This window comes from Pseudophryne corroboree, chromosome 7, assembly GCF_028390025.1.
Source record: "Pseudophryne corroboree isolate aPseCor3 chromosome 7, aPseCor3.hap2, whole genome shotgun sequence".
In the NCBI taxonomy this organism is placed as follows: domain Eukaryota; kingdom Metazoa; phylum Chordata; class Amphibia; order Anura; family Myobatrachidae; genus Pseudophryne; species Pseudophryne corroboree.
The window spans coordinates 413,176,575-413,202,719 of NC_086450.1; the positions used below are offsets into that span (position 1 = coordinate 413,176,575).

General features: G+C 48.5%; 1 long non-coding RNA gene across 1 annotated transcript; it reads right to left on the reverse strand.

The window, feature by feature from the left end:
* Positions 1 to 3,835: 3,835 nt before the first annotated feature.
* On the reverse strand, positions 3,836 to 25,836 carry LOC134943803 (uncharacterized). Its single transcript, XR_010181764.1, has 3 exons — positions 25,752 to 25,836; positions 11,110 to 11,192; positions 3,836 to 3,918 (listed from the first exon to the last, which is right to left on the reverse strand). It is a non-coding gene; the product is annotated as an uncharacterized LOC134943803 (long non-coding RNA).
* Between the last annotated feature and the right edge of the window lie 309 nt (positions 25,837 to 26,145).

Consider the following 26,145-nt stretch of genomic DNA (forward strand, 5'->3'; position numbering starts at 1 on the left):
GTATCTCCTCCCTACCGCCCACGTCTGTCTGTATCCCCTCCTCCCTACGCCTCTGTATCCCCACCCTACCACCCCGCGTCTCTCAAACCCCTCCCTACCGCTCGCGTCTCTCTATCCCCTCCCAGCCGCCCTGCCTCTCTGTATCCCCTCCCTACCGCCCTGCGTCTCTCTATCCCCTCCCAGCCGCCCCGCCTCTCTGTATCTACCTGCTGCCCCGCGTCTCGTATCCCCTCCCTAACACCCTGCATCTCTGTATCCCTTCCCTACCGCCCCACGTCTCTCTATCCCCTCCCTACCGCCCTGCGTCTCTGTATCTCCTCCCTACCGCCCACATCTGTCTGTATCCCCTCCTCCCTACGCCTCTGTATCCCCACCCTACCACCCCGCGTCTCTCAAACCCCTCCCTATTGCCCGCGTCTCTCTATCCCTCCCTACCGCCCACGTCTCTCTATCCCCTCCCTGCCACCCTGCGTCTCTCTATCCCCTCCCTACCGCCCCGCGTCTCTCTATCCCCTCCCTACCGCCCTGCGTCTCTCTATCCCCTCCCTACCGCCCTGCGTCTCTCTATCCCCTCCCTACCGCCCGCATCTCTCTATCCCCTCCCTACCGCCCACGTCTCTCTATCCCCTCCCTGCCACCCTGCGTCTCTCTATCCCCTCCCTACCGCCCTGCATCTCTCTATCCCCTCCCTACCGCCCTGCGTCTCTCTATCCCCTCCCTACCGCCCTGCGTCTCTCTATCCCCTCCCTACCGCCCCGCGTCTCTCTATCCCCTCCCAGCCGCCCCGCCTCTCTGTATCCTCTACCTGCTGCCCCGCATCTCTGTATCCCCTCCCCAACACCCTGCATCTCTGTATCCCCTCCCTACCGCCCACGTCTCTCTATCCTCTCCCTGCCACCCTGCGTCTCTCTATCCCCTCCCAGCCGCCCCGCCTCTCTGTATCCTCTCTGTATCCCCTCCCTAACACCCTGCATCTCTGTATCCCCTCCCTACCACCCCGCGTCTCTCTATCCCCTCCCTACCGCCCTGCGTCTCTCTATCCCCTCCCTACCGTCCCACGTCTCTGTATCCCCTCCTCCCTACGCCTCTGTATCCCCACCCTACCACCCCACTTCTCTCTATCCCCTCCCTACCGCCCTGCGTCTCTCTATCCCCTCCCTACCGCCCTGCATCTCTCTATCCCCTCCCTGCCGCCCTGCGTCTCTCTATCCCCTCCCTGCCGCCCTGCGTCTCTCTATCCCCTCCCTACCGCCCTGCGTCTGTGTGCCCTCCCTACCGCCCTGTGTCTCTGTATCCCATCCCTACCGCTCTGCGTCTCTGTATCCCCTCCCTACCGCCCTGCGTCTCTGTATCCCCTCCCTACCGCTCTGCGTCTCTGTATCCCCTCCCTACCGCCCTGTGTCTCTGTATCCCCTCCCTACCGCTCTGCGTCTCTCTTTCCCCTCCCTACCGCCCTGTGTCTCTGTATCCCCTCCCTACCGCTCTGCGCTTCTGTATCCCCTCCCTACGGCCCTGCGTTTCTGCATCCCCTCCCTACCGCCCCGCGTCTCTGTATCCCCCCCCTACCGCCCTGTATCCCATACACGGTCCATACCACTGGCTCCTTGATACCTCCCTGACAAACCCTCACCAGGAGTACAGGAGCCATAACCCACTGCGGTGCCCCCCATAGTTACCGGTATATCGGTGATGGTCTGCTCTGCCGCCTCCTCCCTATCCCTCACACAGCAAGCGCAGGGCGCAAGCCCAGCACGAGCACATGACCGCGCTGTCCATGCCCATTGGCCATGGTACCAGCTCCAGCCATCGCCCCCTCCTCCTACTGCACCTGAGGGGGGCACACACATAGCGCATGCAGAGGGGACTGGTGCACCTGCGGCCGCGTGGAGACCTTGCGTGCGCAACATGTCCGTGTTGCTACACCTGAAGGATGGTATGGTGTAGAGAGAGGACACAGCTGCCCCTGCTCCGCATTGTACCAGCACTACCCTCTGTGTCTAATGACACCATATACCTCTTCATGCGGGTATGTCTATATCACATACATGCTTATCCGTGTCCTATATATTGTTACAAATAAAATGACATAGGTATAGGTCCCGCACCCCCTCCCCCCACACCTGCATCCACCTCCCCGTCTACTCGCAGCATCTACATACTCCCTGCCTCATCCGCGGTCCCCCCCGCACCCGCTACATTCTGTACATCGTGCTCTGCAGGCACTGTTCACGCCGTTGCAAGGGGCTACGCCCCCTTCATCATTGGAAGCACTTTCGTCGTGCAATATTTAACCACTAACAAACCTAGGAATGCAGGTAATACTTGTAATATCCTATATTTTATGATAAAAGATGATAAATCAATTCATTTATTAAAGCAATACTAGGGGAAGAAAAACTACATTAGGGATATATATATAAGTATATGGTTGCATTGACAAGGGAAAATATTGTACTTATTTATGTTGATAAATTACCCTCATAGAGGGAAAAAGTTATGTTCGAGTTGTGACACTATTCTAGAGAGTTGATATATATATATATACAGTATATTTCCCTCACAGAGGGACATTGGAATCAGCTGCCCGACTGCTGAGCCGGGGACGGGATGGTGCGGTCCCAGGAGAGAAGGGGACGAGAGCCGGTAACTGTCAAATGCTGGCGCGTGCAGACATGCTCTGGCGGGACTGATCCGGGTACTGAAAGGGGAATGTAAAAAGGAGACCCGCGGGACGTTGGAGAGAGTCTCGGGACGACAGCGTGAGGGAGCAGAGCTGCTGTACTGTAAGCAGGAAAAGATTTACCTCAGAGACGGAGGGGCCAGAGAGAACCCTGAGCCGCAGCAAACAACGACGATTCAGCGGACACTGAAGAAATAAAGAGAGAACCGGAGAGTCCCATAAGCGCTCACCTGAATTGATGAGGTAACCGGAGCGCAGAGACAGGTACTATGGAGAGTCTGGATGTAGAACATCTCCTTAGATAGAAATACGGAGAGACGCAGTGAGGATACCTATCCGGCAGAAGAGATTGAGGTATTTCAGAAGGCTGGTGAGGGAGGCGGTCGCGGATGTTCTCTAATTGACAGCCGCATTAAGCTATGTCAAATCCTAACAAGAACAGTTAATTACCTCATTGACAGCGGCATTAGATACCGTCAGTCTCCAATAAGAACAGTTAATTACCTCATTGACAGCAGCATTAAATACCGTCAGTCTCCAATAAAAACAGTTAATTACCTCATTGACAGCAGCATTAAATACAGTCAGTTTCCAATAAGAACAGTTAATTACCTCATTGACAGTGATATTAAATACCGTCAGTCTCCAATAAAAACAGTTAATTACCTCATTGACAGTGATATTAAATACAGTCAGTCTCCAACAAGAACAGTTATTTACCTCACAAAACGCTGTAACTACGCCAGTAAATAAACCAACACAGCAGCTGAACTTATCTGGTATTGACCAAGTGAAGCGTATTTTTCTATAGATATATATATGCACTCCGTTGCTATTGGTAATTCTATATATTTAATTATTTATACAGAATATCCGAAATACAAGTAAATCCTGAAATATTAATTAATTATAACAAAGTGCCAGGAATTCAGAGGAGCCGTATAGAAGTAATTCTTAGCATAGCGGAGTTCAGGACACTCAATAAGCTTGTACGCTAGTCAATACAGAACTACTTTAATTTATAAATAAAGTAAAGAAAAGAAGAAACCATACGGTAGCGTAGCGTGGAATATTATCTGTACGTCTTGGACCATATATCCGACATTCCTAGTATAGAAACTATAAAAGAAGATAGTGCATCTACATTAATCATACCTGGATTACAAAGGACTGGATTTGTTCATTAGGGAGGTCTTCTGGGAAAACGTCATGTGCACCAACGTCAAGGCCTTTAGTCACTGTGCAGTAAATAAATAATAAAATAGATCCTTGAGATTAGAGGAGTATTTTTAGGATGCATACAGTAAAATTTACTTAAAGATTTGTAGTGAACACTAGATGCTATAAGATTTAAAGGATTTTCTAAGAAATATTACAATAAATCCTGCAGAAGTATTACTATTCACTTTTGTAACAGTGTTGAGAATAATATGATACATAGTAAAGTTTGTTTAAAGAGTAACAGATATGGCCATATAGAAGAGTCATTCCAGTTTGACATATTGTAATAAAATGTGTATTTACTATTGAATGATTTAATTGGTGGATTATTCCATACTTACCTTCTGAAACCTGTGGAGTAAAGAATAATAAAAGAAGAAAACAAGAAAACAGGTACGACTTAAGGAAATAAAATAGAGTACTGAATAATAATAAAAGATTGTTGTTTACATAAGTGGCGTCCACGAACAGGATCCGAAAAAGTACGTACGATAGAACAATGACGGAACCCCAGGCATCATCTTCAGGTCGAAGATTATTACCGGCATCTCCGGGACAGAGGTCAGTAACACCGACCAATGAGTCACCAAATAAGGAAGGGTTGGCGACAACACAAACAACGGCAATCACCATGCCATATTATTTCGGAGCTTCATGGCTTCCGATCTACTCGGGAGACACCCGGTCAAAGGGTACAAGTGCTTTCAGGGACTTTAGAGATAAAATGCGTTCAATGTTCAAGCTGTACCCGCTAAAGGAAGAACAGAAGGTACAGATAGTGTTGGGACAATTACAAGGCTCGGCTTTACGTGAAGCTAAAGCATGGGAAGAAGAAGAGAGGAAAACAGCCGAAGACATTTTTAAAAAACTAGAACGCATCTTCAACTCTCGAACCATCGCTGACCTTAAGAGTCGATTATATGCGAGGAAACAGCAACCGCAAGAGTCTCTGAGAGAATTTGCGTTAGGATTACAGGAAGCCATGCGGGCTATCCGAGCGTATGGGGCAACAGAAATAGAACAGGTTGATGAGACCCTTATCAACCTGTTCATCGAAGGGGCTCATGGTGAGTCGGTCAAGGCTCAACTCCGAATGTGTAGACGGCAAAATCCTGCATGTACGTTTCCTGAATTCAAGGAAGATGTTTTAGACATTCTGGGATTAAATCAGAACTTGGATACAGAATATAACCCATCCGCCGCATCAGAGGAAAGTACAGAATGGGAAGAAGTTAACTCATACATGAATCCTGACTTAGAAACCAAAAAGAAACTAGTTACTCAACAAGTACAAGTGGGCCAAGATCCCATTGGGACTCTTACCAACGCCATTACCGAAATGATGAGAGAAATTAAAGAAATTCGCCTGGAACAGGCTGGGGCTCGTCGGCGGGACTGGCGCCAAGAACGGGGAGGAAGAAATAGGGCTCAATGGGAAGTGCCCCGTGAAACGGGTCGACGTCCAACTGACCAGTTCGACCAGAGTGGAAGACCCATATGTCGAGGGTGTCAACAGGCGGGACATATTGAAAGGAATTGCCCTCAGGGTGATTTAAATGGAGGGACCCCGAGGCGAGGGACCGACCCTCGGGAGGAAATTCAACAGTAGGTCCCGCAACACAAGATTGGTGGCCCCGGTATGTTGGAGAGTGTCCTCGTTTGAAAATTAGAATTAATGATGTGGAAATAATGGCTTTACTAGATACCGGTTCCCAAGTCACCACTATTCAAATGCCAGAGTTTTGTCGACATTGGGAGGAAGAAGAAATAGTGACACCACCTACCACCTGGTTACAGCTTCTAGCAAGCAACGGACAGCCGATCGTTTATCGAGGCTATTGGGAAGCGGAACTAAAAATTGGACAGACGAAACTCCCGAGACAAGGGTGCCTAATAACGACTAATTGGAACGAACACTTGCCCCCAGTAATTCTGGGTATGAATGTTCTAAAAAACTGTCCTGAAGAATGGGTAGAGGCTCTAAAGATAGAAATGCGAACAGCGGCCCCAAGGGAACAAAAAGCTCTAATTCAGACAGCGCGGTTGCTGGAAGGACACCGTAAATTCACCAACTCCCTAGGAGAAGTCGGAAAGGCGAGAATTGCTGATAGACGTCCGGTACTGCTATTACCAAACTCTGAACATGTTGTTTGGTGTAAGGCCAGGATTGGGCCAGGAGGAAAGGATTATGAGGCAGTAATTGAAAGTTGTGACACAGATGGGAGACAACCATTTGCAATCGCCCGAACGTTGGCAAAAGTAGAACGTGGAAAAGTACCCATTCGCATTCTCAACCCACATAATTACCCCATTCGACTTTTTAAACACTGCCCAATAGCTCGAGTAATACAAGTGGATTTTCAGGACATACTTGGAGAAAACAGGACCACCATCACCCAAGGAGCAGTCACGGAGAGAACCACTGGTGCTAATGATGAGGTACCATGGTGGAATGAGTTGCAAATAGGGAATGTAGAGACACCAGAAGAACAACGACGAGGGGTCCTTCAAGTGGTGCAACGTAATGCAACAGCTTTTAGTCAACACCCTTCAGATTTCGGACTAGCAGATAACGTATTTCATTACATCCCCACTGGGACAAATCCCCCCATCAAGGAGAGACACCGACCTTTACCCCCAGCAATGTACCAACCAGTCCGAAATATGTTGACGGAGATGAAAGAGGCCAACGTAATCCAAGAGAGCCATAGTCCCTGGGCGGCCCCAATTGTTATCGTAAAAAAAAAAGACGGTAGTCTTCGCTTTTGCGTGGATTACCGCAAACTGAATGTAATAACACACAAAGATGCTTATCCCCTACCCAGGATTGAGGAATCGCTAACAGCCTTGAAGACTGCGGCTTATTTCTCCACGTTAGACCTTACAAGTGGATATTGGCAGATTCCGGTAGCCCCTGAAGATCGGGAAAAGACTGCGTTTACTACTCCAATGGGTCTGTTCGAATTCAACCGGATGCCGTTTGGACTTTGTAATGCTCCCGCCACATTTCAACGCGTGATGGAACACTGCCTGGGACATCGCAATTTTGAAATGGTACTATTATACCTGGACGACGTAATCATCTTTTCAAAGGATTACGATGAGCACCTTAAACATCTCGAAGAGGTCTTCATCCAGCTGGCCAAGGCAGGCTTAAAATTAAAACCATCCAAATGTCACTTACTAAAACCCGAAGTACACTATCTAGGGCATATTGTCAGTGCGGAAGGTGTGAAACCTGACCCGGAAAAAATCAGAGTGATACGAGATTGGCCGGTACCCAAAACCGTGAAGGATGTCCGAAGTTTCTTAGGTTTTGTTGGTTATTACAGGCGCTTTATAGAGCGATTTGCAAAGATAGCCACTCCACTTCATGAACTGTTACGGGGCAGATCTGGTCAGGAGAAAAGGGGTGTGACTGGAATTTCTTGGTCAAGAGAACATCAATGCGCCTTTGATCAATTGAAAACTTCCCTGATAGAAGCTCCACTACTTGCTTACCCGGACTATGACAAACCCTTCCTTGTGTACACTGATGCGAGTCATAGGGGTTTAGGGGCAGTATTATCACAAATGCAGGATGGACGTGAGCGGGTCATAGCCTATGCTAGTAGGGGTCTCCGAAAGACTGAACGACAAAGTGAAAATTATAGTACTTTCAAATTGGAGTTGCTAGCCCTTATATGGGCTGTCACAGAAAAATTTAAGAACTATCTAGCCGCTACACCATTTGTGATAGTCACTGATAACAACCCATTGGCACATCTATCTACTGCCCGTTTGGGAGCACTTGAACAGAGATGGATGTCACGTCTATCTAATTTTCGCTATACTGTACGTTATAGAAGTGGTAAATCTAATGGAAACGCTGACGCCTTGTCTAGACTACCCACCACTGATCTCTCAGAAAGTGAAAAAGATCAAACAGAAGAAGTAGAGATACCTACATTTCAACCCGTAAGGAGAAAGCCAAAACAAGTTGCTATCTCTGATCCCGTGACTGCTAACACCCCATCCAACCCTGAGCGCGTAGAGCCGGAATCTCTTTTATTGGACTGGAAACGAGTTCAAGAGACTGATCCTGTACTATGTCAATTGATAGACATTATCCGGAAGAAACAACAGTTGACCAAAACGCAGCGAGACACTGTTGATCCTGAGTTGGTGAAATTACTTAGACACCGAGACCGGATTAGAGTTAAACATGGCCTCATAATTCGGGAGAGCCTGGATCCCGGCACACATCAACTCATCAACCAAATTGTGGTCCCTCGACAAAAGAGTGATCCGCTTATCCACTCCTATCATAATCAGTCTGGGCACTTCGGCACTCAGAAGACAGAAGCTGTCCTCCGTAGGAGATATTTCTGGGTTGGGATGAAAGCAGACATACATAATTGGTGTCGTAAATGTGTGACCTGTAATCTTAAACGGAGCCCTGATCCAAAACAAAGAGATCCTCTACACCCCATTAAGAGTTGCCGCCCATTGGAAATCGTGGCCTTAGACCATGTCAAACTTGATTCCAGTTCCAGTGGGTTTCAATATGCCTTGACGATTATTGATCATTTCAGCAAATTTCTGGTTATTGTACCAGCCCGTGATTTAACTGCCAAAACCACGGCTAACCTGTTCTTGAGATACTTTGCTCGACCATATGGGTATCCTGAGAAAATCTTGACGGATCAAGGTCCAGCCTTCGAGTCCCAGCTGTTTCAAGAACTTTGCTATCTATATGGATGCAAGAAAATTCGAACAACCGCCTACCATCCCCAAGGTAATGGGTTGTGTGAAAGAGCCAATCAGACCATCATTGGACTCCTCCGTAGTCTGTCAGCGGAAAAACGTGCTCAGTGGCCGGTATATTTACCCGAACTGGCCTATTTATACAATAATACCGAACACTGCTCCACCGGGTTCACACCCTTTTACTTGCTCTTTGGACGACAAGGTCAGCTACCCAAAGATCTAGAACTACTCCCAGAGATGAGCGAGCCCAGTACTGTTCAGAACGATTGGGTACGAACGCATCAACACCGAATAAAAACGGCTCAAGAAATCGTGGTATCCAGAATGGAAGTGGTACACCACCGACAAGAAAAATATTATAACGAACACGGCAACGCTACTATCGTGCAGCTCGGTGATAAAGTCTGGAGAAGAAAACATAAGCGTTGTAACAAACTGGACATCATGTGGGAGGATGTCCCTTATGTTGTGGTTGGCATTCCCACTGGTAACAACTACACCTATCGAATCCGTCAGGACAATGAAGGACCAGTCCGAGTAGTATCCCGAGATCAAATTAAACCTTGCGCGGTGGAAGGTCCTAGAGTGAGAGAAGACTCAGCTCAGACCGAAAGCCAAGAAATTCCGGGAAGCATCCCATTACATAATCCCATGGAACTTCTGTTGTTCATGAGTGGTACAATGCTGACAGATTCTATAGAAATGCCAACTTCCAAATTCGGAGTAGAGAGGTCCATTGAATATCATGATGCTATATTCAGTGACAATATTCCATCCGAGGAAGGAATTTCGAGCCCAGTCATTAGGAGATCGAAACGTAGCACTAGAGGTAAACTACCTCTAAGGTATTGTGAATAAAGAAAAAGGACATATCCTGATGACTTATATATTTATGAATAGTTATGTTAATATTGCGTGAGGACACGCATCCTTTTAGCCGGGAGACATGTAATATCCTATATTTTATGATAAAAGATGATAAATCAATTCATTTATTAAAGCAATACTAGGGGAAGAAAAACTACATTAGGGATATATATATAAGTATATGGTTGCATTGACAAGGGAAAATATTGTACTTATTTATGTTGATAAATTACCCTCATAGAGGGAAAAAGTTATGTTCGAGTTGTGACACTATTCTAGAGAGTTGATATATATATATATACAGTATATTTCCCTCACAGAGGGACATTGGAATCAGCTGCCCGACTGCTGAGCCGGGGACGGGATGGTGCGGTCCCAGGAGAGAAGGGGACGAGAGCCGGTAACTGTCAAATGCTGGCGCGTGCAGACATGCTCTGGCGGGACTGATCCGGGTACTGAAAGGGGAATGTAAAAAGGAGACCCGCGGGACGTTGGAGAGAGTCTCGGGACGACAGCGTGAGGGAGCAGAGCTGCTGTACTGTAAGCAGGAAAAGATTTACCTCAGAGACGGAGGGGCCAGAGAGAACCCTGAGCCGCAGCAAACAACGACGATTCAGCGGACACTGAAGAAATAAAGAGAGAACCGGAGAGTCCCATAAGCGCTCACCTGAATTGATGAGGTAACCGGAGCGCAGAGACAGGTACTATGGAGAGTCTGGATGTAGAACATCTCCTTAGATAGAAATACGGAGAGACGCAGTGAGGATACCTATCCGGCAGAAGAGATTGAGGTATTTCAGAAGGCTGGTGAGGGAGGCGGTCGCGGATGTTCTCTAATTGACAGCCGCATTAAGCTATGTCAAATCCTAACAAGAACAGTTAATTACCTCATTGACAGCGGCATTAGATACCGTCAGTCTCCAATAAGAACAGTTAATTACCTCATTGACAGCAGCATTAAATACCGTCAGTCTCCAATAAAAACAGTTAATTACCTCATTGACAGCAGCATTAAATACAGTCAGTTTCCAATAAGAACAGTTAATTACCTCATTGACAGTGATATTAAATACCGTCAGTCTCCAATAAAAACAGTTAATTACCTCATTGACAGTGATATTAAATACAGTCAGTCTCCAACAAGAACAGTTATTTACCTCACAAAACGCTGTAACTACGCCAGTAAATAAACCAACACAGCAGCTGAACTTATCTGGTATTGACCAAGTGAAGCGTATTTTTCTATAGATATATATATGCACTCCGTTGCTATTGGTAATTCTATATATTTAATTATTTATACAGAATATCCGAAATACAAGTAAATCCTGAAATATTAATTAATTATAACAAAGTGCCAGGAATTCAGAGGAGCCGTATAGAAGTAATTCTTAGCATAGCGGAGTTCAGGACACTCAATAAGCTTGTACGCTAGTCAATACAGAACTACTTTAATTTATAAATAAAGTAAAGAAAAGAAGAAACCATACGGTAGCGTAGCGTGGAATATTATCTGTACGTCTTGGACCATATATCCGACATTCCTAGTATAGAAACTATAAAAGAAGATAGTGCATCTACATTAATCATACCTGGATTACAAAGGACTGGATTTGTTCATTAGGGAGGTCTTCTGGGAAAACGTCATGTGCACCAACGTCAAGGCCTTTAGTCACTGTGCAGTAAATAAATAATAAAATAGATCCTTGAGATTAGAGGAGTATTTTTAGGATGCATACAGTAAAATTTACTTAAAGATTTGTAGTGAACACTAGATGCTATAAGATTTAAAGGATTTTCTAAGAAATATTACAATAAATCCTGCAGAAGTATTACTATTCACTTTTGTAACAGTGTTGAGAATAATATGATACATAGTAAAGTTTGTTTAAAGAGTAACAGATATGGCCATATAGAAGAGTCATTCCAGTTTGACATATTGTAATAAAATGTGTATTTACTATTGAATGATTTAATTGGTGGATTATTCCATACTTACCTTCTGAAACCTGTGGAGTAAAGAATAATAAAAGAAGAAAACAAGAAAACAGGTACGACTTAAGGAAATAAAATAGAGTACTGAATAATAATAAAAGATTGTTGTTTACAATACTCATACAAATATTGAACCGCAGCAAGGCGTGCAGGGGTTAAGGGGGTGTAGCCCCTTTCGACGGTGTGAAGAGCGCCCGTAGGGCGCGATGAAGCACCTAGTATATCTATATATATACTGTCCGATAAGGAACAAATCTCTATTTGATCCTCCTTCTATCAGCCCTACGATCAAAGCCTTTACTAATGTAATTACAAGCACTATAGATGCACAATCTACTAAACAGCCGAATATCTTGGGGAATCTTAATAAATCAGAGCAATTGGCATTAAGGAATCTGTCTAGATATACAGATATTGTAATCCGCCCCGCAGCTAAAGGGGGCGGGATTGTAGTTCTCAATGTTGATGACTACACAACGGAAGCCTATCGCCTGTTGAATGATAATAGTGTATATCGTAGAATTGAGAAGGATCCCACAGAAGTGTTTAGTAAAGAATTAGAGGAAACTCTGAAAGAAGCAGTAGATAATAATTACATCTCTTCTAGCACTGCTGCCTCCCTGCTTAAAACATCTCCACGTACACCTGTTTTCTATCTACTGCCAAAACTGCATAAGGATCCCATCTCACCACCTGGGAGACCTATAATCTCGGCAAGAGATTCATTGTTTTATGATGTATCACGATATCTTGATGTATATTTACAACCGGTGATCCAGGCAGAAAACACCTATCTTCAAGATACAACCATGTTTCTTAATAAGCTAAATGAAGTAGAGTTTTCTCTGGAGGGATGTTGGATGTGTACTATAGACATCGTAAGTCTGTACACCAACATACCACACACTAGAGGTATTGAAGCAACAAGGAGGTTATTAACGAATAACCCCAAATATGTGGGACCAGATCTAGACTTCCTTTTGGAGCTTTTAGGATTAGTTCTAAACAGAAATTATTTTTTGTTTAATGGGGAGATGTTTATACAGCTCCTTGGCTGTGCGATGGGGTCTTGCGTGGCCCCGGAATACGCCAATGCATTTATGTTTTCAGTAGAGAAAGATCTTTTTTTCAGTAATCCGCACTTGTCAGCAAAAATAGGTATGTTCTATAGATATATAGATGACATATTTATGTTATGGCATGGTGAAAAAGATGAATTCATTGATATGATGACAGAAATTAATTTGATGGATACTAACATCAAATTTACCTTTGAGATCAGTGATAAATGTATCCATTTCCTGGATGTATATGTTAAGATTAACGAGGGAAAATTTAATACCACAGTTTTTAACAAACCAACTGATTGCAATTCCCTGCTTAATGCTTCAAGCCATCATCCAAGAGCATTAAAGGAAGGTTTGCCTTACTCTCAATACTTACGTGTAAGGAGAATCTGTGACAATTCTGCTGATGAAAGTGAACAACTTAATCTCATGACAAAAAGATTTTTGCAAAAAGGGTATTCAGCACAGACTCTACATAAAGCAATGAATAGAGCCATGTCTATTCCAAGATTGGAACTATTAAAGAAGAAGGATAAGAAGGTTAGCTCAGAGGATAGAATCACTTATATTAATGAATATTCAACATCCAGTATGGAAATCACTGGAGTAGCTAAGAGACATTGGCCAATCATTACAAGTGACAAGAATCTTTCTCTGTTGCAGAATACTAAACTATTACCGTGCTACAGGAGATCTAAAAATATCCGTGATTGGGTGGTACACACGGATATCACCGAGCTGACATCTTTGAAGAACAGTAAGTCACAGCATTTTCTAACCAAGAAGCCAGGAAATTATCGTTGTATTGGCTGCACTACTTGCAGTTTCCTTGAACCAGGAGATACATTTACACATCCCAGAACGGGAAAGAAATTTAAAATTCACCATGTCCTGACCTGTACCAGCCATTTTGTCATATATTATATTCGCTGCCCTTGTGGCTTATTCTATATTGGCAAAACGGTTTGTACCTTACGTGAACGCATGGCGCAACATAGAAGTGCCATTCGCCAAGCGCTGGATGGAAAGCAAATCGACCAGCCGGTCGCTAGGCACTTTAAGGAGTTTAAGCACAACCTTTCAACACTCCGGTATAAAATGATTGATTTTGTTCCTGAAAGCCCCAGAGGAGGAGACCGAGCAAGAGCATTATTGCAGCGTGAGGCACGCTGGATTTATGAGCTAAATACAGTGAAACCTCATGGACTTAACGATCAGCTTAGCCTCCATTGCTTCATATAAATTTAGTGATTTAAGTATAGTCCTAATTATTAAGGAAAATTTTGATGTATATTGCTGCTTTAACAAATTAAGTTATTATAATACTGGCTTTAGATATAACCAAAGAATGGAGCCTTTCATGTTGTTACATTTTCGTACAGTATCTGATGGTGAGGGGTTTGTTTACACTGGCCGCTATGCTTCCCTGTAACCTGGCAACCTGACGTCAGGAGACCCGGGACGGGCGCGCAATGATGACGTCAGACGAGACCAGCGCGGGACGCGGCGGCATGAACTGTGCACTTGGGTGAAGCTTTAAAAGGTGAGCATATCTGTTTTTATTGATGTCCTGACGAAAATGTATTTACTAAATTGAAACGTTGACAAAATAGACTACTTGGTCTGAGTATTTTCTTCTTTGAGAATTCCTGTGAGTGCCAACTATCTATACATTGCTTTTGGAGGGCACCAAGGTCGATGTTATCCACAAGGTGGAGTGCCGGGCATTTTTCTGTATATATATATATATATATATATATATGGAGAAAAAGGTACAGGTGCGCTGGTGATCCTATAATGAGAGTTTGTCAGTCCACAGTGAATGAATCCCTGGGCTGTAGCACTGGTGTAACCAACACCGCTGCAAATCTCCAAATGAAGCTCAGAACTCCTTGAGCAAATTGTGTCTGGAAAAAATCAGGAGAATGCGCCCATAGTGCAGATAAATTTATTTCACACATAAATTAAAAACAGGACATTCCATGGATTATAAAAGACTCGTACCATAAAAGACCCACTCTTTGGGCCAGTTAAAACACATGAAACAATCCACCAGGCTATCCACCAAACCTGCTGCAGTCAAAGACCGGACCATGCACCGGTGGGAGAAGACGCACGTCTGGCAAGCCCCGACTCTACGCGTTTCGTAGTTACTTCGTCAGCCTCCTGACGAAGTAACTACGAAACGCGTAGAGGCGGGGCTTGCCAGACGTGCGTCTTCTCCCACCCGGCTCACACATCCCGGCTGCTTCACTGTGAGTGACCTGACGAGTTCGGCTTCTACCGGCGCGGTGCATGGTCCGGTCTTTGACTGCAGCAGGTTTGGTGGATAGCCTGGTGGATTGTTTCATGTGTTTTATCTGGCCCAAAGAGTGGGTCTTTTATGGTACAAGTCTTTTATAATCCATGGAATGTCCTGTTTTTAATTTATGTGTGAAATAAATTTATCTGCACTATGGGCGCATTCTCCTGATTTTTTCCAGATATATATATATATATATATATATATATACTAGGTGATTCATCGCGCCCTACGGGCGCTCTTCACACCGTCGTTAGGGGCTACGCCCCGTTAACCTCTGCACGCCTTTGAACATACGCAGGGCGGTAGATAACAGAATCAGTAACGCAGGGCAGTATAGAGGGCATACAGAAATGGGTTCCGGTTGAGATAAGATAGAGCGGCGTAGGGGGAGAGAAAGGGAATGTACAGAAACGCTGTGCGATCGGTAAAGGATAGGGAGAGGCAGGGTGGTAGGGAGAGGATAAAGAGAGGGAAGGTGTTAGACAGAAAATACCGTTGCAAGGGGCTACGATCCATTATCCCCTGCACGGGCTTCAGCTGTGCTATAATTGTTATTATATGGAGTATTACCTGGTTTTTTTTTTATGGCAGTGGGTAAATATTGTAAGGGGGGAGGGCGTGTGATTGTCAAGGGGGCGTAGGCCTTTGTGAGGGCGTGCAGAGTGGCCGCAGGGCACAATGAATAACATAGTGTAGAGTGTAGTATATATTGCTAGTGTCTGCATTATGAAGTACCAGATGAGTAACAGCAATGCACTGTAGATAAGATACGAAGGTGCTGTGGCCACAGGTAGCAGAGCCGCTTATACACACAATGGCCACAGGTAGCAGAGCCGCTTATACACTCAATACCCACAGGTAGCAGAACCGCTTATACACACAATGGCCACAGGTAGCAGAGCCGCTTATACACACAGTGGCCACAGGTAGCAGAGCCGCTTATACACACAATACCCACAGGGGTCAGAGGCGCTTATACACACAGTGCCCACAGATAGCAGAGCCGCTTATACACACAATACTCACAGGTAGCAGAACCGCTTATACACAGAATACCCACAGGTAGCAGAACCGCTTATACACACAATACCCACAGGGGGCAGAGGCGCTTATACACACAGTGCCCACAGATAGCAGAGCCGCTTATACACACAATACCCACAGGTAGCAGAACCGCTTATACACACAATACCCACAGGTAGCAGAACCGCTTATACACACAATACCCACAGGGGGCAGAGGCGCTTATACACACAGTGCCCACAGGTAGCAGAGCCGCTTATACACACAATACCCACAGGGGGCAGAGGCGCTTATACACACAGTGCCCACAGGTAGCAGAGGGGCTTATACACACAGTGCCCACAGGTAGCAGAGGCGCTTATACACACAATACCCACAGGTAGCAGAGCCGCTTATACACACAATGGCCACAGGTAGCAGAGCCGCTTATACACACAATACCCACAGGTAGCAGAGGCGCTTATACACACAGTGGCCACAGGTAGCAGAGCCGCTTATACACACAATGCCCACAGGTAGCAGAGCCGCTTATACACACAATACCCACAGGTAGCAGAACCGCTTATACACACAATACCCACAGGTAGCAGAGCCACTTATACACACATTACCCACAGGTAGCAGAACCGCTTATACACACAATACCCACAGGGGCAGAGGCGCTTATACACACAGTGACCACAGGTAGCAGAGGGGCTTATACACACAATGGGCACAGGTAGCAGAGCCACATGTACACACATTACCCACACGTAGCAGAACCGCTTATACACACAATACCCACAGGGGGCAGAGACGCTTATACACACAGTGCCCACAGCTAGCTGAGCCGCTTATACACACAATACCCCCAGGTAGCAGAGGCGCTTATACACAGTGCCCACAGGTAGCAGAGGTGCTTATACACACAATGGGCACAGGTAGCAGAGCCACGTGTACACACAATACCCACAGGTAGCAGAGCGGCTTATACACACAATACCCACAGGTAGCAAAGCCGCTTATACAAACAGTGACCACAGGTAGCAGAGCCGCTTATACACACAGTGTGCACAGGTAGCAGCGCCACTTATACACAATGGGCACAGGTAGCAGTGTTGCTTATACACATAATGGCCACAGTATTAGTGTTTCTAATTAATCCAATGTCCATTGCTAGCAACTATACTCACAAAAGTTTGGGGGGTTTGGAAAGGGGGTGGGTTCAGTGAGGTTCCTATCCGTGGGAATCACTTGTAGCGGCTGTGGATGGTGATTCGAGGTGCTACGTGTGGTGGAGGGTTGGGTGTGGGAGGGGGTCCAGAGGTGTTGTGGGTGGCGGAGGGGTGGGTGCAGGGGCATGGATGGCGTAAAGGGTGCAGAGGTCCTGTGGGTGGGGGAGGTGTAGAGGGGGCGCGGATGGGGATTGTAGTTGCTGGTGGTGGGGGAGGGGAGGGGGACTGTGGATGAAGGAGGGGGTATGGAGGTGATGTGTGTGTGGGAGGGGCGATGTAGGGGTGTGCGTTTGGAGGTGCAGGGGGGGTGAGGTTAGGTGATGGGTTCCAGAAGTGTTGTGCTTGGGGGAGGTGTGGGATGGCACGGATGGGGGATGTAGATGTTGTGGATGGGGGAGGGGTGGATGCGGGGGAGCTGTGGATGGGGGAAGGAGTCCGGAGGTGGTTCGGGTGGTGGTCCAGAGGTGTTGCGGGTGGGGGAGGAGCAGGTGTGGGAGGTCCGCAGATGTGGAGGGTGCCTGTAGATAATGCGGGCGGGTAGGTGCTGTGGTTGTGGGAGTGGCGGAGGTGTTGCGGGTGGGGTACGTGATCTGGATGGGGTAGGTGATGTGGATGTGCGGTAGCTAGGGGAGGGGCGGGGATGGCACGGATGGGGGAGGGGGTCCGTGGGCGCTATGGATGAGTGAGTGGTGGGTGTGGGGTTACGGCGGTTGTAGTGGGCCAGGTGTGCTGCTGCAGTGGGTGGGGGAGGGTGCCGGTGCAGGGATACCGCAGTTGGGGTAGTGCGGTTGGTGCAGCTGCGGCGGGTAGGGGAGAGGCAGGGGAGGGGGTGCGGCGGTGGGGAAGGGGCGGGTGTGAGGATGCTGCGGGTTGGTTGGGGGGGGGGCGGGAGGGGGTGTGGATGGGGTCTGTAGATGCTGGTGGTGGAGGGGCAGGTGCAGGAGGCTGTGGATGAAGGAGGGGGTCTGGAGGTGCTGTGTGTGGGGGAGGGGCGATGTAGGTGGAGTTGGGGTTGCAGAGGGGGAGGTTGGGTGATGGTTTGTAGAAGTGCTGGGGGTGGGGGAGGTGTCTGTAGATGATGGGGGTGGGGGAGGTGCTGTGGGTGGGGGACAGGTGGGGAGGGGGGGCAGGGGCTGGAGCAGTGGTGGTGCAGTTGGGTGGTGGGAGGCAGCTGCTGGGGTTCCGAGGGTTGGGGAGGTGGTGCGGGTGGGGGAGGGGTGGGTGCAGGAGGGGTGGGTGCAGGATGGGGCAGTTGCGGTGGTGGTGCGGATTGGGTGAAGGGTGCAGCAGGGGGGAGAGGTGGGTATGGGGGAGGGGCAGGGTTGCAGCGGGTGGGGGAGGGGCGGGGGGTGCTGCAGGTGTGGGAGCTACGGGTGGGGGCGTGAGTGCCGCGGGTGCGAGCGGATGTGGGGGATGCGTTGGGTGCCGCAGGGGGGGCCAGCGGGTGTTGGTGCTGTGGGTGGGGGAGGGGGCAGAGTGCCACGGGTGTTGGTGCTGCGGGTGGGGGAGGGGGTGGAGTGCCACGGGTGGTGGGTGGATGCGGTGGGTGTCGCGGGTGTTGGTGCTGCGGGTGGGAGTGCCGCGGTTGGGGGGCGAATGCGGTTGGTTTGCCTCAGGTGTTGGTGCTACCGGTGGGGGAGGGGGCGGGAGTTCCGCGGGTGGGTGGCGCGGGTGTTTGTGCTCTGGGTGGGGGAAGGGACGGGAGTGCCGCGGGTGGTGGGTGGATGCGGCGGGTGTTTGTGCTACGGGTGGGGGCGGGAGCAGTGGCGCCACAACGTGGGTGCGGGCCGCACCCGGGTGTTACCCTCTGAGGGGTGACACCAAAGTGCCGGCTCCTGTCACAGTGCAGAAGCCAGCACTGCCCCGACCCACAATGTGCCGAAAACGGGGGGTCGGGACGCGATGCCACGCCCCCTCCGCGAAGCCACGCCCCCTTTTCACCCGCGACCGCGGGTAAGTGACGGGTGGATGCCGCGGGTGGGAGGCAGATGCGGGTGGTTGCCGCGGGTGGGAGGGGGGGCGAGTTGTGCCGAAAACGGGGGTCGGGACGCGAAGCCACGCCCCTTCCGTGAAGCCACGCCCCATTTCCACCCGCGGGTAAGTGACGGGTGGATGCCGCGAGTGGGAGAGGGAGCGAGAGCAGCTGCCAGTGCTCAGCATGTCCCCCTGAACTCTGCAGCAGCCGCTAGTCTGTGAGGCGGGTAGTGTGAGTTCCGCTCACTGTCAGCGGCTGCGGTGTCACCAGAGAGAGTGTACGGGGAGAAGGGAGACAGGGGACTGGGCGGAGAGAGGGAGGGGACTGTTCCTGGCCAGATCTGTGCCTGTGACTCCGCCCAGCGTTACGGGCACAGAGTCACAGACTTGGGCAAATATATAGGAGATATATATATGGGGCACCAATATTTTTCTTGCCTCCGGGCAACTGTGACAAACTTACGCCACTGCGTGCCATCGATGGATGGAAACCATCTGGTTCTCTCCCATCGATGGCAAAAGCATTTGACATCGGCCCAAAACCATCGATGATTAGGGGTGAGGGGGTGGGCTTGGATGGGTTGAGGGGGGCCCAAACCATTTTGCTGCACCTGGGCCCACCGCTCGCTAGTTCCGCCACTGCGCCCCGCATTTCAGGCCCGACCCCCCCCCCCCCCCGCGGGCACAAGTACAAAAGCATCGAACAGCGGTGATGCCTTTGTACTGGAAGAGTAGCTCCCTAACAGCGCAGCAGGGAGCTACTCGTCACTGCCTGGGTCGCAGCGTCTGCGTGTGACATCACGCAGCTGCCACGGCTTGCCCCCCCAAACGGTCTGGGCACGCCTGCGTTGCCCGGACCATGCCCCCTAAACGAGGCAGAGGCGATCGTAGGGCTAAGTCAGCCATCGGCTGTCTGGTATGCGCGCGCCGGCTCATGCGCAATTCAGGACTGATCGCTGCTGTGCGAAAATGCACAGCACCGATCAGGTCTGAATTAGCCCTAAAGTCGCCGGAGATAAAGTACCAGCCAATCGGCTCCTAGCTGTCATGCCACAGGCTGTGTTTGAATAATAATACTACATAATAATCAGATAATACGGAGATCTTAGTTGTGTATATTTGCAAATATAGGGTTAAGCCCCCAGGCCGATCGGCAGGCTTCTCCGTCACTGGGGGTCCCTAATACTAGGTATAGGTCCTGGGTGCAGGACCCCATCATGTCGGTACAGGTTGGCTACCCCAGGTGCCGACGTGATGGGGTCCTGCACCCCAGACCCATACCTAGTATTAGGGATCCCCAGTGACGGAGACGCCTTGCCGATCGGCCTGGGGGCTTAACCCTATATCTGCAGATATACACAACACAACTAAGATCTCTGTATTATCTGATTATTATGTAGCATTATTTTTCACTCAGTGTGCATTAGGGAACACAAATTGTTTTTTCTTGCACAGAGTTACCCCTCCCTTTTAGCACCTGAGTGACATCACAATCTGATTGAGCAGCTTTCCAATATATGTGCATTGTGTTTGAAAAATGACAGGAGCTGATTGGCTGGTACTTTATCTCCAGCGACTTTATCTTTATCCAAGGCTTAGTAAATAGAGCCCAAAGAGGAGAGAGAGAGAAAGAGGGTGTCAAGGAGAAAGAGGGTGACAGGGAGAGTGGGGTAGGGATGGCCATCAACCATCGATGATTCCAAATCATCAATGTTTTATGGCCGATGTTGAATGTTTTTGCCATCGATGGGAGATATCAGATGGTTTCCCTCCATCGATGGCACAGCATGAACAAATAGTTTTTTTATTTGCAAGGTGCCAGGACATGGAGCATAGCTCCGACCCAACACCCGGTAAGCCCCACCTCCATTTTTTTTAATGGCCTGCGGCCCGGCCAGCACCTTTCAGTGATGGCCGTTGAGTGGTGCAAACCATCAATGGTCCACCATAGATGGTTCAAGTGACATCGATGGTTATCACCGATTGTGCCATCAATGGCAACCCAACGAGTGGGGGGGAGCAAGAGAGGGGGATAGAGAGAGAGGGTGTCAGGGAGAGATAGAGGCAGATAGAAAGAGGGGAACAAGAGACGGAGAGAGACAGGTTGGCATGGATATAGGGGAGGTGCGGGAGAGAGAGAGGGGGATAGATAGAGAGAGTGTCAGGGAGAGGAAGAGATATAGAGAGTCCACTAAAAGGGAGAGAAAGGAAGGAGGAGCGAGCGGTGGAGAGAGAGGATGTCAGGGAGGGAGAAAGAAAGGTGAGGGAGGGGGAGCAAGTGGGAGAGTGTCTGGGAGAGAGGAGAGAGACTCTACCCGTCCCACCCTCTTCTCCATACACCCACAAATTGCGGCACTGCACTGCTGCCAGGAGCCGGTCATGTAGGGTATAGCGTGGCCTGGGGCAATGTTTGGCTCAGTGTGGGGGCAACCATCTCATCTTCCTCAACTGTAATCCGGCCCCACCAACGCAGGAGTGTTGCTGACAGCGGATGCGTTCATACACAACCGCTCACACAGTACGCCATAGGGCTGGTACAAGTTTCGATGGTGCAATTGATAGTGCGACCGATGGTGTGTCTAAAGATGCACTGAACAAAAATGACCTGTCATATAAGTGGGTATCTCAGTTGTTTACAAATTGGAGGAAGCAATTAGCATACAGAGGCGACTGTGCAAAAGACGCAGCCGCACCGTGCCTTTGTCAGAATGAGGCTCTATACAGTATGTTATGCAATAAATGCCTTACCTGCCAATCTTTATTGTAACCAGGGACTAAGGGTCCTAGGGCCTGATTCAGAGATGTACGTAACCGCAATGTTTTCGTGCATCTCCTATGTCTTTCATCTGCACAGGCCCTGTACTGTGTATGTGAAGATCTGTGGATGCAATGACGGTCACAGTGCCTGTGAGCTGCAGCACAATTGACAAGCTGCAGGCCTAGAAGCGGTTCTTGGCGCGGGCAAGCAGTGCCACCCCACAGGCGCCCGCCGCCTAACCGCACCCCGCTCCCCGGCTGCAGCAGACGCTGTGGGCTGTGTGGGCACCCGCTGCAGCCGGCTCCATCATCAGACACTAGAGGTCATAATTGACCTCTAGTGTCTGTGCAGCGCTGCTATGGGAGAGACGTAATGACGTCTCTCCCATAGAGAGGAGCGGGCGGTCAGACGGAGCAGCAGCGGCAGCAGCGGTCGGGAGCAGGAGCGGGGCTGGTAAGTATTTTGTTTTGTTTATTTTTTGTGTTTGTAAGCGACTACTAGGGGGCACAGCAACAGGGGGCACAACTACTGGAGGCACAGCTACAGGGGGCACAACTACTGGGGGCACAGAGACAGGGGGCACAACTACTGGAGAAAATCTACTGGGGGCACAACTACTTGGGGCACAGCTACAGGAGGCATAACTACAGGGGGCATAACTACAGGGGGCACAGCTACAGGGAGCACAGCTACTGGTGGCACAGCAACAGGGCACAACTACAGGGGGCACAAGTACTGGGGCAAATCTACTGGGGGCATAGCTACAGGAGACACAGCTACTGGGGGCACAACTACTTAGGGCAAATCTACTGGGGGCACACCTACAGGGGGCACAACCACTGTAGCAAATCTACTGGGGGCACAGCTACACGGGGAACAACTAATGGGGGCACAGCTACTGGGGGCATAACTACAGGGGGTATAACTGTGGCCAAGCCCCTCCTCTATGAAGCCACGCCCCTATTTTTTTTGCTGCACGCCTTTGGCACGCACTAACTGTTTTACCAGGGAGATGGGTGGCGCCATTGGAAACTTTCGCCCTGGGCGCCACAAAGTGTAGAACCGGCTCTGGCTGCAGCCATTTGGGGGTGGGGACAGGGTGTTAACAGGATGCATTCTCGAAACCGATGTTCAGTACTTTGAACATACGCAGGGCCCGTTCTGTGCGTGAGTGAATGGGTCATACGATGTTGGAAGCAGGACGACAGCAGACTGTCAGTGATTTACTGTCTGCTGCTGTTCAGGGGCGGGCAGGGTGCGGCGACGGCCTCCGTTTGTGAAAACAGAGGCGTGTTGCCACCGTTTAGGGGGTGTGGGAGGACGGAGATTTCTTGCTTGTGCTACAATATATCGGTGCTATAAGCCACCCAATGCTGGGAGAGAGATCCGATGTGGCATCCTAGGTCGCAGCTCAGATCACTACTGTAGCAGGAGGCGTCTGCTTGTAATAGACGCCTCCTGCTGCATTACCATTCAGAGCTACCACTACTGCTCCCAAGGAAGTGATAGCACCTCATTCAGCCCTATATCATGTGATGATATAGGGATGAAGTGATGAGCCTCATTCAGCCCTATATCATGTGATAATCGGTTTGGCAACTCCTTTGTACCTAGTGAGGAATGCCATTCCTTTGCCCATCTCCTGCGCCTAACCTGCTCTAAATTGTGCTTCTTCGCAAATGACGAAATCTTAGGGAGTAAACCATAACATGCACTTTAACAAATATCTAGGAATGTGACTAAACCAGGAGGATTCTGTGTTGTGCCTCGGCCGTCTTGCACTTTGTAAATAAGACAAACAGATTTCAGAGTTCTTGAAACTAAGTGGCTATGGAAGATGTGCCCCAGGAACATAGCTTTTAGGCTGCCTGCCAATGTAAACACACAGTTTCATTGTTTCATGGAACAGGCACACAAGCCCAACCTACACTTATCTAAAGTTAATATCTTTTTGATTCAGGTAATTTTCAGTTGCGTATTGTATACTCTGGTAACTACTCAATTATACTGGCAACTAATACTTAGAAATGAAATACTTTCATTTCTACATCATGGTATACATACAATCCTGCCATAAGGGGGGAAAGGCCACAATTCGGTACCCCTTTATTCAGAGGCGTCACTAGGGTTGGTGTCACCCGGTGAGATAACTCATGGTGTCACCCCCCCCCCCCCCCCCCCCCCCATGGACCTCCTCCCGTATCACACCACACAGAATCCTTGGGTTATTAAAAAAAAAAATGGCCTCAAATTACACCAAAATCATCTTTTTCATTAGATTATGCACCCCAAATTTAATGAAATTATTTCAACAAAAAATAATTGATTCTGTTTATTTAGAAAATAAATTAATGCTGCCTCAAATTACCCCAAAAGCAAATTTTATCTAGCATTTTTTGTTTAATTGCATTGTAAGTAAATGAAATTTATAAGCATTTTTCAGTTAATTATTTAAAAAAATGCACAAATCAGCATTGTGACACCTTTTAAAAGGGTCCAGAACTCTGCTTATGCTCACAACTTTCTAGATGATTTTGCTAACATAGGAGTAACTTTTTGGGGGGGACATAAAGTTCTCCCCACTTTTTAATTCACTTATCCCAGGTCATATTTTGTAGAAAATTTGCAACCCCTCACTGCGAGTACTGCAATTTGGCTTTTTTTTTTTTAATTGTATTTCACATTTCTTAGGTATGTACATTCATGCGGAAGTCTGTTTCATGACAAAACAATGCATTTGCAGACACGCATTTACAGATGTGTCCTCTTACACTCCCACAGCTAACAAAGGGGCTGATTCAGCATGGATCGCTGAAGCGCTAAAATCACAATTTGCCGGTGCGCACATGTGCAAGGTCTTAAACTGCGTTCTCTTCAGAATGCAGTGTAAGTGCTGGCAGGGGGTGGTGATGAGCCGTTGATGCATTGTTTGGGGAAAGTGGTCCATACAACGCAGGCGTGTCCGGACGTTGTACGCTCTCCCACTTTTGGCTATACCTTTCGGCTCGCCTGTAACTTCCGCGGATAGCCCTCTCCCAATGGCCCCTGTGACAGCGTGAACGGGCATGTACATTTGTTATTTGTGGATGCTGGGGACCAGTGGACACGTGGAGAGGACATACCTCTCCCTGTGGACAGGGAGGGTTAGGGGGCCACTGGAGGAAGGTAAGTATACTTACCTAGCTCCTGTCAAGATTCTCATTATTGGGATGCTGCGGATGGTCTTCTGACTGCCGGCATCCCAAACGCCAGCATATCGTACCCAACACACTTTGCTCTTCCCTTCTGCACTACTGTCACACCTTGATAAAGGAGCAATTATGTACCGAAACATTGGATTCTTTATGTTTCCTTTGTTAAGACTTTGAGTGTCACTGATTGTTCCACATGCTACCTACTGCGTAGGCAGGGATTGATCACAGATCGATGCATTCACAATTAAATTGCGGACGCATTGTGGGGTGGCACAACACACATGCTGGGCGGCCCCCAGCATGTGAGTAGATGGATGCAGATCTTGCTGCGGAATCAAGATCCGTGTCCATCTCTGAATAATCCCCATTGTGTACTGCGGGTCACGGGTGTCACAGTAAATGTTCATAAGTGAGTGTGCTCTGAGCACTGTATGACTGCATGATTCCTGCCCCAAGAGTTACATTTTATTAGGCTCCTATGTTGCTCATCAGTTTTAAATGAGCATACAGTAACTAAACTCCACAGTAATTAATGCAAAATACTGCTTAAAATGAGTTAATTACAGCATGCAGCATACATACTTGCTGACATTCTGGCTGTCCTCACAAATTACCTGTGTCATGTCTGTGATTTGTCATTTAGCAACAACAACAACAACAACAAAAAAAACAGAAATATGTGCACAGGTGGCAAAAGTACCCACATGGTTCAGTGATGGCTGTGGAAGCTGCAGTCTCTGGAAGTAGCAGTGAGCGGCTGGAGGGACCAAGGCGGAGTCGGAAAGCGGCATCTGCTCTCTCTGCACAACCCGCGATTCGCGGGTCTTCAAAGGGGCGGGGCTAAATGGCGGGGGCGGGGCTTAAATCGCGGGCTGCGGTAAGCAGCTCTATTACACAGGAAACAAATTGGTTGGTCAAGGGGGGATTGCTGGGAACTTAGAAACCCCCCTGCGTGCGTTACTGGATGGGGGGTGCGTGTGCGGCTCGTTTTGGTGTCACCCCATTTAAGGGTGACATCCGGGTGCGGGCCGCACCCCCCGCACCCCCCTCATGACGCCACTGCCTTTATTCACCTTGCACTACGCAAAGGATCTTCTG